General features: G+C 35.3%; 1 pseudogene; it reads left to right on the top strand.

Moving 5' to 3' along the window:
- Window positions 1-4,149: 4,149 nt before the first annotated feature.
- LOC116550654 lies at window positions 4,150-11,764 on the top strand (annotated as a pseudogene).
- The last annotated feature ends 1,730 nt before the right edge of the window (window positions 11,765-13,494 follow it).

The following is a 13,494-nucleotide window of genomic DNA, read 5'->3' as shown; positions in this document are numbered from 1 at the left end:
AGCTTTGCAGACGTTGCTTATCAGTTTAAGGACATTTAGGGCAGAGATGATAGGGTCTTCTAAATATATAATCATGCCATCTGCCAGTAGAGACAATTTGACTCCCTCTTTTCCTAATTGAATACACTTTATTTGTTTTTTCTTGCCTAATTGCTCTGGCTAGAACTTCCAATACTATATTGAATAGGAGTGGTGAGAGAGGGCATCCTTGTCTAGTGCTGAATTTCAAAGGGAATGCTTCCAGTTTTTACCCATTCAGTATGATATTGGCTGTAGGTTTGTCATAAATAGTTTCTATTATTTTGAGATATGTTCCTTCAATACCTAGTTTGTTGACAGTTTTTAGCAAAATGGGCTGTTGAATTTTGTCAAAGGCTTTCTCTGCATCTATTGAGATAATCATGTGGTTTTTATCTTTGGTTCTGTTTATGTGGTGGATTATGTTTACCTATGTTGAACCAGCCTTGCATCCCTGGAATGAAGCCTACTTAATCATGATGGATAAGCTTTTGTTGTGCTGTTGCAATCGGTTTGCCAGTATTTTATTGAAGATTTTGCATCTATATTCATCATGGATACTGGCCTGAAATTTTCTTTTTTTGTTGAGTCTCTGCTGGGTTTTGGTATCAGGATTATGTTGGTCTCATAAAATGATTTGGGAAATATTCCCTCTTTATGGATTGTTTGGAATAGTTTCAGGAGAAATGGTACCATTTTTGTAAGTCTGGTAGAATTCAGCTGTGAACCTGTCTGGACCTGGAATTTTTTTTGGTTGGTAGGCTCTTAATTGCTGCCTCGACTTAACCCTTGTTATTGGTCTGTTCAAGGTTTCAACTTCTTCCTGGTTTAGGCTTGGGAGGGTGCAAGTGTCCAAGAATTTATCTGTTTCTTCCAGGTTTACTGGTTTATGTGCATAGGGTTGTACAATCTCTGATTGTAGTTTGTATTTCTGTGGAATCAGTGGTGATATCCCCTTTACTGCTTTTTTTATTGCAACTATTTGATTCTTCTCCCTTTTCTTTTATATCAATCTGGCTAGTGGGCTGTCTATTTTGTTGATCTTCTCAAAAAGTCAGCTCCTAGATTTATTGATTTCTTAAAGAATTTTTTTTGTCTCTATCTCCTTCAGTTAGGCTCTGATCTTAGTTATGTCTTGTCTTCTGCTAGCTTTTGAGTTTTTTTTTTATCTTTCTCCTCTAGCTCTTTCAATTTTGATGATAAGCTGTCAATTTTAGATCTTTTCTCTCTTCTCTGGTGGGCAACTATTGCGATAAATTTTCCTCTAGACATTGCTTTAAATGTGTCCCAGAGGTTCTGATACATTGTGTCTTTGTTCTCATTAATTTCTAAGAACATCTTTATTTCTGCCTTCATTTTATTGTTTATCCAGTCAACATTCGAGATCCAGTTGTTCAGTTCAATGAAGATATGGAGTTCTGAGTTCGTTTCTGAATTCTGAGATCTAATTTGATTGCACTGTGGTCTGAGAGAATGTTTGTTATGATTTCCATTCTTGTCCATTCTTGTACATTTGCTGAAGAGTGATGTACTTCCAATTATGTGGTCAATTTTAGAGTATGTGCCATGTGGTGCTGAGAAGAATGTATGTTCTGTGGATTTGAAGTGGAGATTTCTGTAGATGTCTGTTAAGTCTGCTTGGTCCAGATCTGAGTTCAAGTCCTGGATATCCTTGTTAATTTTCTGTCTTATTGATCCACCTAATATTGACAGTGGAGTGTTAATGTCTCCCACTATTTTTGTGTGGGAGTCTAAGTCTATTTGTAGGTCATAAAGAACTTGCTTTATGTACCTGGGTGCTCCTGTATTGGGTGTGTATATACTTAGGATCACTGGCTGCTCTTCCTGTTGCATTGATCCTTTTACCATTATGTGATGCCCTTCTTCATGTCTTTGATCTTTGTTGGTTTAAAGTCTATTTTATCAGACTTCTGCTTTTCTTTTTGCTCTCCATTTGCTTGATAAATCTTCCTCCATCCCTTTATTTTGAGCCTAACTATGTCCTTGCACGTGAGATGGGTTTCCTGAATACAGCACACCGATGGGTTTTGACTTTTTATCCGATTTGCTAATCTGTGTCTTTTGATTGGGGCATTTAGCTCATTTACATTTAATGTTAATATTGTTATGTGTGAATTTAATCCTGCCATTTTGATGCTAGCTGGATGTTTTGCCCATTAGTTGATGTATTTTTTCATTGTGTTGATGCTCTTTATCATTTGGTACATTTTTGGAATGGCTGGTCCTGGTTGTTCCTTTCCATGGTTAGTGCTTCTTTCAGGAGCTCTTGTAAGGCAGGCCTGATGGTGAGAAAATCTCTCAGCAATTGCTTGTCCATAAAGGATTTTCTTTCTCCTTCACATATGAAGCTTAGTTTGGCTGGATATGAAATTCTAAGTTGAAAATTCTTTTCTTTAAGGTTGTTGAAAATTGGTCCCCACTCTCTTCTGGCTTGTAGGGTTTCTATGGAGAGAACCACTGTGAGTCTGATGGGCTTCCCTTTGTGAGTAACCCAACCTTTCTGTCTTGCTACCCTTAGCATTTTATCCTTCCTTTCAACCGTGGTGAATATGACCATTATGTGCCTTGGTGTTGCTCTTCTTGAGGAATATCTTTGTTGTGTTCTCTGTATTTCCTGGACTTGAATGTTGGCTGGCCTTGCTAGGTTGGGGAAGTGCTCCTGGATAATATCCTGAAGACTGTTTCTAGCTTGGATTCATTCTCTCCGTCACATTCAGGTACACCTATCAAACGTAGATTAGATCTTTTCACATAATCCCATATTTTTGAAGTCTTTCTTCATTTCTTTTCACTCTTTTTTCTCTATTCTTGCCTTTTGTTTTATTTCACTGAGTTGATCTTCAATCTCTGATATCCTTTTTCTGCTTGGTCGATTCAGCTGTTGTAAGTTATGTATGCTTTGCATAGTTCTCGTGCTGTGTTTTTCAGCTCCATCAGGTTGTTTATATTCTTCTCTAAGCTATTTATTCTAGTTGGCATCTCATAGAACCTTTTTTCTAGGTTCTTAGTTTCTTTGCATTGGCTTAGCACATGTTCTTTTAGCTCTGAGAAGTTTGTTAGTACCCACCTTCTGAAACCTGTTTCCGTGAATTCAGCAAATTCATTCTCCATCCATGTTTGATCCCTAGCTGGTAAGGATTGTGAACTCTTGGAGGAGGAGAGACATTCTGGTTTTTGGTATTTTCATCCTTTCTGAGCTGGTTCCTTCCCATCTTAGTCGCTTTATCTATCTGTGGAATTTGTGGTTGGTGACTTTTGGATAGGATCTCTGAGTGGATGTCCTTTTAGTTAATGTTGAAGAGATTTCCTTCTGGTCTTAGTTTTCCTTCTAACAATCAAGCCCCTCTGCTGCAGGACTGATGGAGGTGCACTCCAGACCTTGCTTGCCTGGGGATCACCCTTGGGGGCTGCAGAACAGCAAGCATTGCCACTGGTTTCTTCCTCTGCTATCCTCGTCCCAGAAGGTTACCTGCCTGATGTTGGCCTGAGCTCTCCTTTATGAGGTGTCTCTTTGGGTGTATAGGGGCCGGGGAGCTGCTTGAAGAGACAGTCTGTCCCTTATAGGAGCTCAAGTTCTGTCCTAGGAGCTCTGTTGTTCTGTGCAGAGCTGCTGGGCAGGTACCTTTAAGTCTGCTGCAGTGGAACTCATAACCGCCTCTTTTTCCAGGTGCTCTCTCCTAGGAAGTTTGGCTTTATTTATAAGTTCCTGTCATGCTGCTGTCTTTTTTCATAGATGCCCTGCCCAACACAGAGTAGCCTAGTCACAGTTTGCCAGCAGAGGCATTGCCTAGCAGTTTGCCCAGCTGCTTTGTGAACTGTCTCGGTAGTGGTGGACTGCCTGGGTAGTTGGGGACACCCTTGCCCCCATTGAGCTGGACCATCCTGGTTCCAGCTGCACTTGCTGCAAAATTCTCAATCCAGAGCATTTCAGATTGCTTGTTTTGTGGGGGTGATACCCGCCAAGCCAGATTACCTGGCTCCCTGTCTCAGCCCCCTCCCTTTCAGTTGAATGGGTGGCTCTGTCTCCCAGGCATTCCAGGAGCTAGTCCAAACAGCCGCCCAGACTTGTGTGAGTTTTTGTGTGCCAACCTGGCACTGGCTGAAACTGCCATGCTGAAAACTCATGGCACTTTTCACCTGGAAATCTCTGTCTGTGGGCAGCGAAACTTGTTTGGAAATGTGGTGAGCACTCACTGTCTGCATTGTTCTCACTGGGAACTGCACTCCAGAGCTGTTCCTATTTGACCATCTTGGATCCTCCCCCAAAATGCTTTTTTCTCATGTTATTAACTTTGTTTCAGATATGCTACATTACTAGTTTTGGATTTTTTTTTTTTTGGCATTTCTTTAAATACCTTCTGCTCCAATTGCACATAAAAAGAAATAAAAGATATCACTGGAATGAAAACACATAGTAAAGCTCATATGTTCAAAACTGAGTGGTATCATCACTGGGAAGATGTAAGTTTCAGAGACTACAAAGATGTTATGATAATCACTAAAACAATGTGGTTTTATATATCTAAACTCATTTCTTGACCCTTTACCATATCTAGCTGTGCTTTATTTAACTTATCTATAGCTTGATAGTAAAACCCCAGAAGTGAGTAGACATTTCTGAGGCTTTAGGATTGTGATTTATTTGTTTGTTTTTAATTTATTATTTGTTATACAAGCGTTTATTGAAAATAAGCACTTTGCTTCTTTTGGAAATCCTTGGTGATCAAGCCATAGAAAACCATAAGTCATATAATCTAGAGAACTCAGCAGAAAAATGCATTTAATAATATGAAAGGTTAATGGACAATGTAAACATTGTTACCATCCCTTATAAAAGAGAAACTACATCTGGGGTGGTGATTAGTAAGCTCCTTACAGGGAAATGAGAAATAGACCAAGTTTAGGCATTGATCAGGATTGTTGAAGGATGGGTGAGAAAATGGCTTTACCTTCTCTCCCTTTCAAGAAGAAAGAGCTAGTAAATGTCAATGATGAAGAGAAAATATCAAACTGAAACAGTTAGATAAATATAAACAGCATAACTGAAGTAATAAGTGTAAAGTGAAAAAAAAATCCATTTAGCCTAAAGTGATAAACTGAGCCAACAGTATGGAGGCATTTTGATTCTATCATAAAAGCAGAGTGATATCATTGGTAGAACAGATATGGTCAGACTTGTATTAGTCATGCCTCTCAGTCAACAGTGTGGAAAAATGATTAGAAATAGTAAGAGTGAAATATCTACTGTGAAAAATAAAGGAAGCATGAAAGCATTTTTTTAAATAAACTTTCCCCATATATAGGTATATGTGTTTGTGTATATGTATTATATATAAAATATATTTCTTATTGTAATCTACCTACAGAGTGATATATTGCTTATTATAATCTATAGGAAAATAATACTAAATATACAACATCTTCAAATTGTGCAACATAATCGTTTTGCTAATAAGGTCCACTTTATTGTTTCAAAGCATGCAGTTTTGGGATTTAAACACACAGGAAAGTCAGCTTGCCAATTAAACTTGATTTTGTTCAAATTAAAGGTTATGATTAATCTATTAGCCATCACTCATGCCAAGCAGCAGTCAATGAATACAAAGCAGAAAAATTATGTCAAATACATTAATTTCTAAATTCCATGAAGTTTTTTAAATGCTACAATTACTTTCTCAAAAACACTTTGGCATGTTGACAAATTTGTGTAATGATCTCTATTTCTCTTGCAAACAAAATGCATTTTACTCCAATAATTGATCTGTTCACTCTAAATGATGATCAGTTCTGGTTGAATAAATGCAGTTATTTGACATCTGTCAACACTAATATTTTTCTTCCAATTTTATCTTTTACATCTTCTAGTCCAACTATGGAAATTTTTGTATTCTAAAAAATAATATCTAATTAAAATAAGTTTAGTTGCCGTATATAGTTTAGTAGATATTCTTCTAATGGTCTTTAAATGCATTGTCCGTTTTAGGCAATTCATTTTTAACAAGTTGATATTAACAACATATTTCAAACATATGTACTAAGATACTTTGTGGAATTAATGTATTTACGTACGCTTATTAAGTAGTGAAGCCTCACCAATTTTTAAATTGTACAGCTATACTATGGATATTAAACTAAGGCTGTTCATTTTCTTAGTTTTGATCAAATGTATAGTATTATTTTAAGTAGCATACATGCTTTTTATTTAGAAATAACGCCTTTTTTCTCACCAATATTTTGTTGGAAGTAACTAGGCTGAACAAATTGTACAACAGAATTAAGATTCTTCTCTAGATTTTTAGTTTTACTGCTTCTTATCTTTATCAGAAAAATGGATGACTTACACATTCTTTCATTTATGCAACTAAATAGCTTAGTACGTGTTCTTATTTTCACATTTTGTCTCATTCTTTTCTATTGTATCTGGGTTGCTTCTTTATCTAGTGCCATCCTTGACTTTTAAAATTCAATTCTTTTATGCCGTTGCAGACTTTGAAAATACCATATTCTTGTTAACACCTATCAAAAGTTCGTGAGACATAGAAAAGTTAAGCTCTCTTTTAAAGTTTGTTTTATACAGAAGTATGAGATGCAGCAGTCATGCTGGACTTTCATGTTCATTTGGATATTTTTATACCCAAGGCCTTTCAGCAGCTCTCATATAGAGAACTTAGCACTACCACAAAGTCATTTATATCAAATTTTCCAGGCAATTTAAAAAAGTTGTTTTATAAAGAAAGGAGTGAAACTCCAGGAATGGAAAGGAGTGTAGATTGAGACAATGGCTGTAGGGTGGCTGGGCTGGAATAGTTCTGGAGCATCTAGAGTGGAAATTCTGTGTTGTAAATGCAAAATTACCCCCAATACATAGCATACAAGATCTTTAGTTGAATGGATACTTTTTATAAATTTAATATAGAGTGAATTTTCCCTTAAAGAGTGCAGTATATTTCCTAAACATAGCCTCATCAGGTAATCATTGTGTGAATAGAAGTGAAAATATACAAACTAGGTGAAGTTGAAGGCTACTCTTCAAGTAGTTACCAAGAGAGGGCTTTGCTTATTGCACCTATCCAAACTACTTGGCTTTTATTACTTTAAACAAGTAAATTTTGTGAATTAATTTTATCACAAAGTTAAGCAAGCAGAACACTTTTCTCAGCCTCTCTGTTATCTCTATTTAAAGTCTACAAATACAGAGAAGTCTCTCTATTTACAATCTACAAATACAGCCTCTCTATTTAAAATCTACAAATACAGAGAAACCATTCAATGGGAAGGCACCTAATTGTTCTGTTAAAACCCTCTGTTTGTGTCTTAAAATTTGAACTAATATTTAGTATTGAGAACATGTAGTCTGTATAAAATAATTAAGATGTTCACATATTGTTTGTATTGAAATTCGAAGTTTCTCAATATTTCAGATGATTTCAAAAATTGTCAGGAAACTGATTTTACATTTTAAGCCTTTGTTAGTGACTTGTTCTCTAGGAGAGCTCTTAAGCTTTTAATAATATAATTGTCACTCTATTAAGGTGATTTCTTAGAATGAGCCACCTGGCTTTAGCAACTACATTTGTATTTTCTGGATACTAACTTTCAATATTCACGGTTGGTTTTGTATATAAAGTATTACATTTTAGAAATAAATGAATGTGATCTCTTAAGCCAGTGCAATGGCTGTCATCTTCCATGACTCACATACTTAGCTTTGAATTTACTTTTCAAATCAATTCCAAATCCAAGCTTTGACTGGATTTTACAAAATAATAAACCCATCATAGCGTGCATAGGTTTCCAAAGAATTGTAATGTGCTTTGTGCCAATGGATTTTTAGAATCTATACCAATATGGCCGAGCACGGTGGCTCACACCTTTAATCCCAGCACTTTGGGAGGCTGAGGCGGGTGGATCACGAGGTCAAGTGATGGAGACCATCCTGGCCAACATGGTGAAACACCGTCTCTACTAAAAATACAAAAATTAGCTGGGCATGGTGGTGCATGAGGCAGGAGAATTGCTTGAACCTGGGAGGCGGGTTGCAGTGAGCCGAGATCGCGCCACTGTACTCCAGCCTAGCGCCTGGCAATAAAGCAAGACTCTGTCTAAAAAAAAAAAAAAAGAAAAAGAAAAGAAAGAAAGAGAGAAAGAAAGAAAATGTCATTATATCATTATATTGTTTCAGTTTAAATGAATATATTCAATGCAATGATTTAATATTGTAATGTGCTTATTTGAACATTTAACACAGAGAGCAGATTAGAGTGATACCTATGTAAATGCTCAGATTTTGATAATGTAATCGTAAGTACTAATTGTTTTAAAGTGTTCCTTGTACTTATTGTTTTACTTCCAATTAGATTAATTTTCACATTGAAGTAAAAATGTATGATCATATTTATAAATTTAAAACAAACCTCACTTGTGGTAGAGAACTGAGTGGGTACACAAAAGCTAGTACAGATTGAGCATCCCCAATCTAAAAATGTGAAATCTGAAATTCTCCAAAATCTAAAGTTTTTGAGTGGAAAGACCACAAGTGGAAAATTCCACACCTCACATATTTTTTCACTGTATTAATGGCATGTCATATTTCTTACTGTTAAGTACTTACATCTGAATAAATATAAGGAAATAATCACTTATCTATAGCATAAAAATTCAGTTAGGAATGATGGAGATGTAAAATGACCACAGGTGATCCACATTGGTGGCTGAGATAGACACCTTTGCTTTCTGATATTTTAATGTATGCAACTTTGTTTTATGCACAAAATTATTTTAAAATACTGTATAAAATTACATTCAGGCTATAAGGTGTATATAAAACAAATTTTGCATTTAGATTTGGGTCCCATCCCCAAGATAATTCGTTATGTATATGAAAACATTTCAAAATCTGTAAACATCTGAAATCCAAAACACCTCTGGTCCCAAGCATTTTAGATAAGGGATGTTTATACTATACTGCAATCAGAGCAGCAAACAAATAAATAATGATAGAGAGAGACTGAAAGTATTGACAAATGCTATCTCAATAGGGAATTGCAAATTTTTGCCAAGATAAAACAAAACAAAAAAGGCGTTTTGTTTGGTATGTTAAAAACTTAAGTGAAAAAAGAAAGGTAATATTGAGATGCTTGTAATAAAAGCATAATAAAGTTGATGAGGAATTTCCTACCAACAGTAAAAAAAAAAAAAATGGATAAAATTAGTTGCTTGAATTCAGGACCAACTATCCCAAGAAATTTGTTAAATTACTTTTTAACAGAATTGGAATTTGTACAACTATAGGACAGGGTGAATTATTGTATAAAATAGAAAAACACTTTTAAGTGAAATTAAATAATTTATTTGGTTAAATAAGTTATTATTTCAGATATGAAAAACTTTTCAAAAATTTATCAGGAAGAAACCAGAAAAGAATATTTTACAAAGTGAAAGATCTCAATAAGCTATCAAACAATTGTCTATAGTGTATAAGATTTTTCTAATAATATCAAAAATCAATTGATTCAAATATTGAAATAATATAAGTATTTTTCTTTAGCCTGAACTGAAAGATGAGATAAAAGCTACTCTTCAATTAATACATTGGTTATGTTTTATTTCCATTTTTTCAAGGAAATGCTGTCAATTTGTGGTTTTAATTATTTAACTTTTGTCATAAACTATATGTCATTAACATATGTCAAATAAGAGAATCTGCTAGGTATAAAAGTGTTATTTTCTATCACATTGGGTGGTGCCTCAGCTGCAACTGGACAAAATTTTGGATTAACTGGAATTCTAAAACAGACTGCATTCTTCTTCACATTTTGTTCTACAATTAGAAACACATTGAAAATATCTGTACACCATTTTCTGCAGCAAACTTAATGAAAAGCTTCATGGATATTTAGTTGTTAAAACCCTTTAATATGTGCATGCAAATGTATAAATCATTAACAGATTCTGTAAATCTTGAAAAAAAAAAGAAGGCAGTCAATTAACATTTTTTTGTTTTGTTTTTTGTTTTTATGAGAAAGACTCTCACTCTGTCACCCAGGCTGGAGTGCAGTGGGGCGATCTCAGCTCACGGTAACCTCCAGCTCCCAGTTCAAGTGATTCTCGTGCCTCAGCCACCCTACTAGCTAGGATTACAGGCATGCACCTGGCTGATTTTTGTGTTTTTGGTAGAGATGGGGTTTCACCACGTTGGCCAGGCTGGTCTGGAACTCCTTCCCTCAAATGATTTACTCTTCTCGGCCTCTCAAAGTGCTGGGATTACAGGCCTGAGCCACTGTGCCCAGCCAATTAACTTAATGATATTGTGTTCTCTATGAATGATTATTGTTTGAATGGCAAAAAGCGTTTCACACAGATTTTCTGTACTGTAATTTCCAATTAAATATTTTCTTGAAATAAGAGAAATGCATGCCAATGCTTGATAGTTAAGCCTCCCCCGAAATTCAAGTGATTTATGCTTTCTCACCAACATCACAATATATATTAACTAATATGAAGCTAAATTTAGTACGTTTCTGTAGTGACACATATGCAGAAATTGAAATTTTTCATAATACAAGTCTATAATAACATATTTCTCTAACAGGATAAATATGCCGAATGTGTTTATTGTAATTGATAGTGTCACGTAAATTGGCTACAAAACTACTTTTTTTCTGAGAAAATTTTGAGGAATGCCTTGCTGATATCAATAAACAAAGCTGATATTAGTTTATCAAATGCTTATTCAAATTTAATGTTAATACTACTGAGTTGATGCAGTTAGCAGATTGATTTAACTTGGGAAGCGGTATTTTGGAACCGTTACACTTTTGCTTCAAAGCTGAATTTCCTGTCTCCAGGCGAAGGCATGGCTGTGCTTTCCCTCCAGTCTGCGCTGGCTGTCCAACTGTTCTGGCCCCCGCAGAGCTGCCACCTGCACTCTTGCCCCTTCCACCATTTGGTGGTTTGTAATCAACAGGGTGACAATTGTGAAGCCAGCTTCAATTTCAGAGGAAGAATTATTGAATGTAATCAATAAACCAAGTAATGATGATAATGTAGATGGCCTCCTTGTTCAGTTGCCTCTTCCAGAACACACTGATGAGAGAAAGATCTGCAATGCTTTTTCTCCAGACAAGGATGTTGACGGCTTTCCTGTAATGAGTGTAGGGCGAACATGTTTGGACCAGTATTCCATGTTACCAGCTACCCCATGGGATGTGTGGGAAATAATTAAGCCAACTGACATTCCGACTCTAGGGAAGAATGTGGTTGTGGCTGGAATGTCAAAAATTGTTGGGATGTCCATTGTAATGTGACTGCACATAGATGGGGTGCATGAACGCCCCAGAGATGATGCCACTGTTATAATCGCTCACGGATATACTCCCAAAGAGCGTTTGAAGAAACATACAATTTTTGCAGATACTGTAATAGCTGCTGCAGGCATTCCAAATCTGATCACAACAGACCAGTCCCCAAGGAAAGAGCAGCAGTCATTGATGGGGGAAGAAACAGAGTTCAAGCTCTGTAACTGCTAAACCCAAGTTGGTTGTAGACATGGATTTTGAAGGAGTCAGACAAAAAGCTGGTTACATCATGCGACTTTCTGGAGGTTTTGGCCGCATGCCAGTGGTGATGCTAATGAAGAATATCATCACTGCTGCAAAAAAAAGTGCTGAGGCTTGAAGAACAGGAAGTGCTGAGGTCTAGAGAGCTTGGAGTAACCACTAATTAACTGTAGTGTCTTCTATGTCACAAAACAGCACTCCAAGCCAGTTCAAGAAGCAAAACAGGCCAATAGAAAGACAATGTTTTTTAAAATTTATCCTAGTGAAATGGTTTAAAATGATGCCTTATATTTATTGAAAACTTAAATTGATGGGTGTTTGTGCGCATATCTCTGCAGTACCTCACCAGGGAGCATTGCAGTGTGCAGGATCATGTAGCCAAGAGCAGTCAATAACCCAGTGATGAACAAGGGAGACATTTGTCATACTGAGATGGATACTTAACTTTGTCAAGCCACCTCGGTTCAATATTTGTCTTCACTAGGACTGCATCTCCCAATGCCATTCCAATAAGAGTTGATATTCATTTTAGGTGCCAAAGCTTTTGGGTTCAACTTATCGAAGCAAAGAAAACGTGTTGGTAGACAAATTAGGAAAAAGTTGACAAAGGAAAAAAAATGGTAGTTGAGTAAAAAAAAATTCTCTAATTTATATGTGCGTTGATTAGCAACCAGATTTATCTAAGTAGAACTGAATTGGTTAGGAAAGAAGAACAAGTACCTGTTAATAATGTTCCTAAGCTGTCTTTTTGAGGCTTAGTCAGTCATCAGGAAAATGTTTAGGATTGTTCCTTGCTATCAGTCCTCATTTTACATGTTACTCTTCAGTAATTATCCCCATTTTAGATTTCTAGGACTGAAAGGCTTACTTTATAAATTGGTCATGTGAATTGTCATATCTGGCTTTTGCTATATACTTTAACTTCATTGTTTAATTTTTATGCTGGTTAGGGAATATCTGCATAGTTTATTTGATATATGTTAAAACCTATTTTTGAAAAACAAACTTAGCTTGACCATTATTTGGACAGCTTGGATAAGTATGCAACTTACTTTTGCACCAAAGAATAGTCAGCATCTGCCTGCTTTTCTGAGATGTACCCTGTTGATATTTTCACATTTTTAACAGTTTGAATGAATATTACATTTAATCACACTCTCTGAATGTTATCTTTTCTTTTTTAATAAAACAAACAAGAAACACAAAGTGAAATTTCCTTTTAAAACAGTAAGCTATTTTGTCCATGTGGGTACAAATATTAAAGCAAAATTATTTCCTTCACATTGATTTATTTATTATAAAATTTTAAGTATGTTTGCAACAAGTGGTGTATATGTGAAATTACTTTCTCAAATGTAAATTTATAAAATCTAAATACACATACAGATGTTTTTGATGAAAATTTAGTATCTGAATTAAAATAAGCTGTACATATAAAATGTAGATTTCAAAGAAATTGTATTTTAAATATCATCTTACATTTTATATCTTGAGATAAAAATATAACATATTAGGACAAACACGAAATACTACTAAAGTTAATTTTTAAAATTACATTTATGGCTCAGGTTACACTTCTATTGGAAAATGCTCTGTTCAAACATGATTATCAGAGTGAGATCATGCCTATATAAATTATTCCAATAATTTTCTTAGACTTTTTGACTTGAACATGATTCTCAGGATACTAGAAATCCAGCAATATGCTGTGACACAGGGTTCGGTTTTTATTTGTTAATTGGTTGGCTCCATAATCATGTGTATGTGAAGACTATATAAAATTTAATCTAAAAACTTCTAAAAATCTGTAAGAATAAAAAAGATGAAGTTGTTTAGTCAAAAGAAAGGCAAATTATGAGTTACGCTCATCTACTCATCTTTCTCACATTTTAATGAA

This window comes from Sapajus apella, unplaced genomic scaffold, assembly GCF_009761245.1.
Source record: "Sapajus apella isolate SASKATOON/1434 unplaced genomic scaffold, GSC_monkey_1.0 scaffold8, whole genome shotgun sequence".
NCBI lineage: Eukaryota > Metazoa > Chordata > Mammalia > Primates > Cebidae > Sapajus > Sapajus apella.
This window is presented reverse-complemented; position numbering and strand designations above follow the sequence as displayed.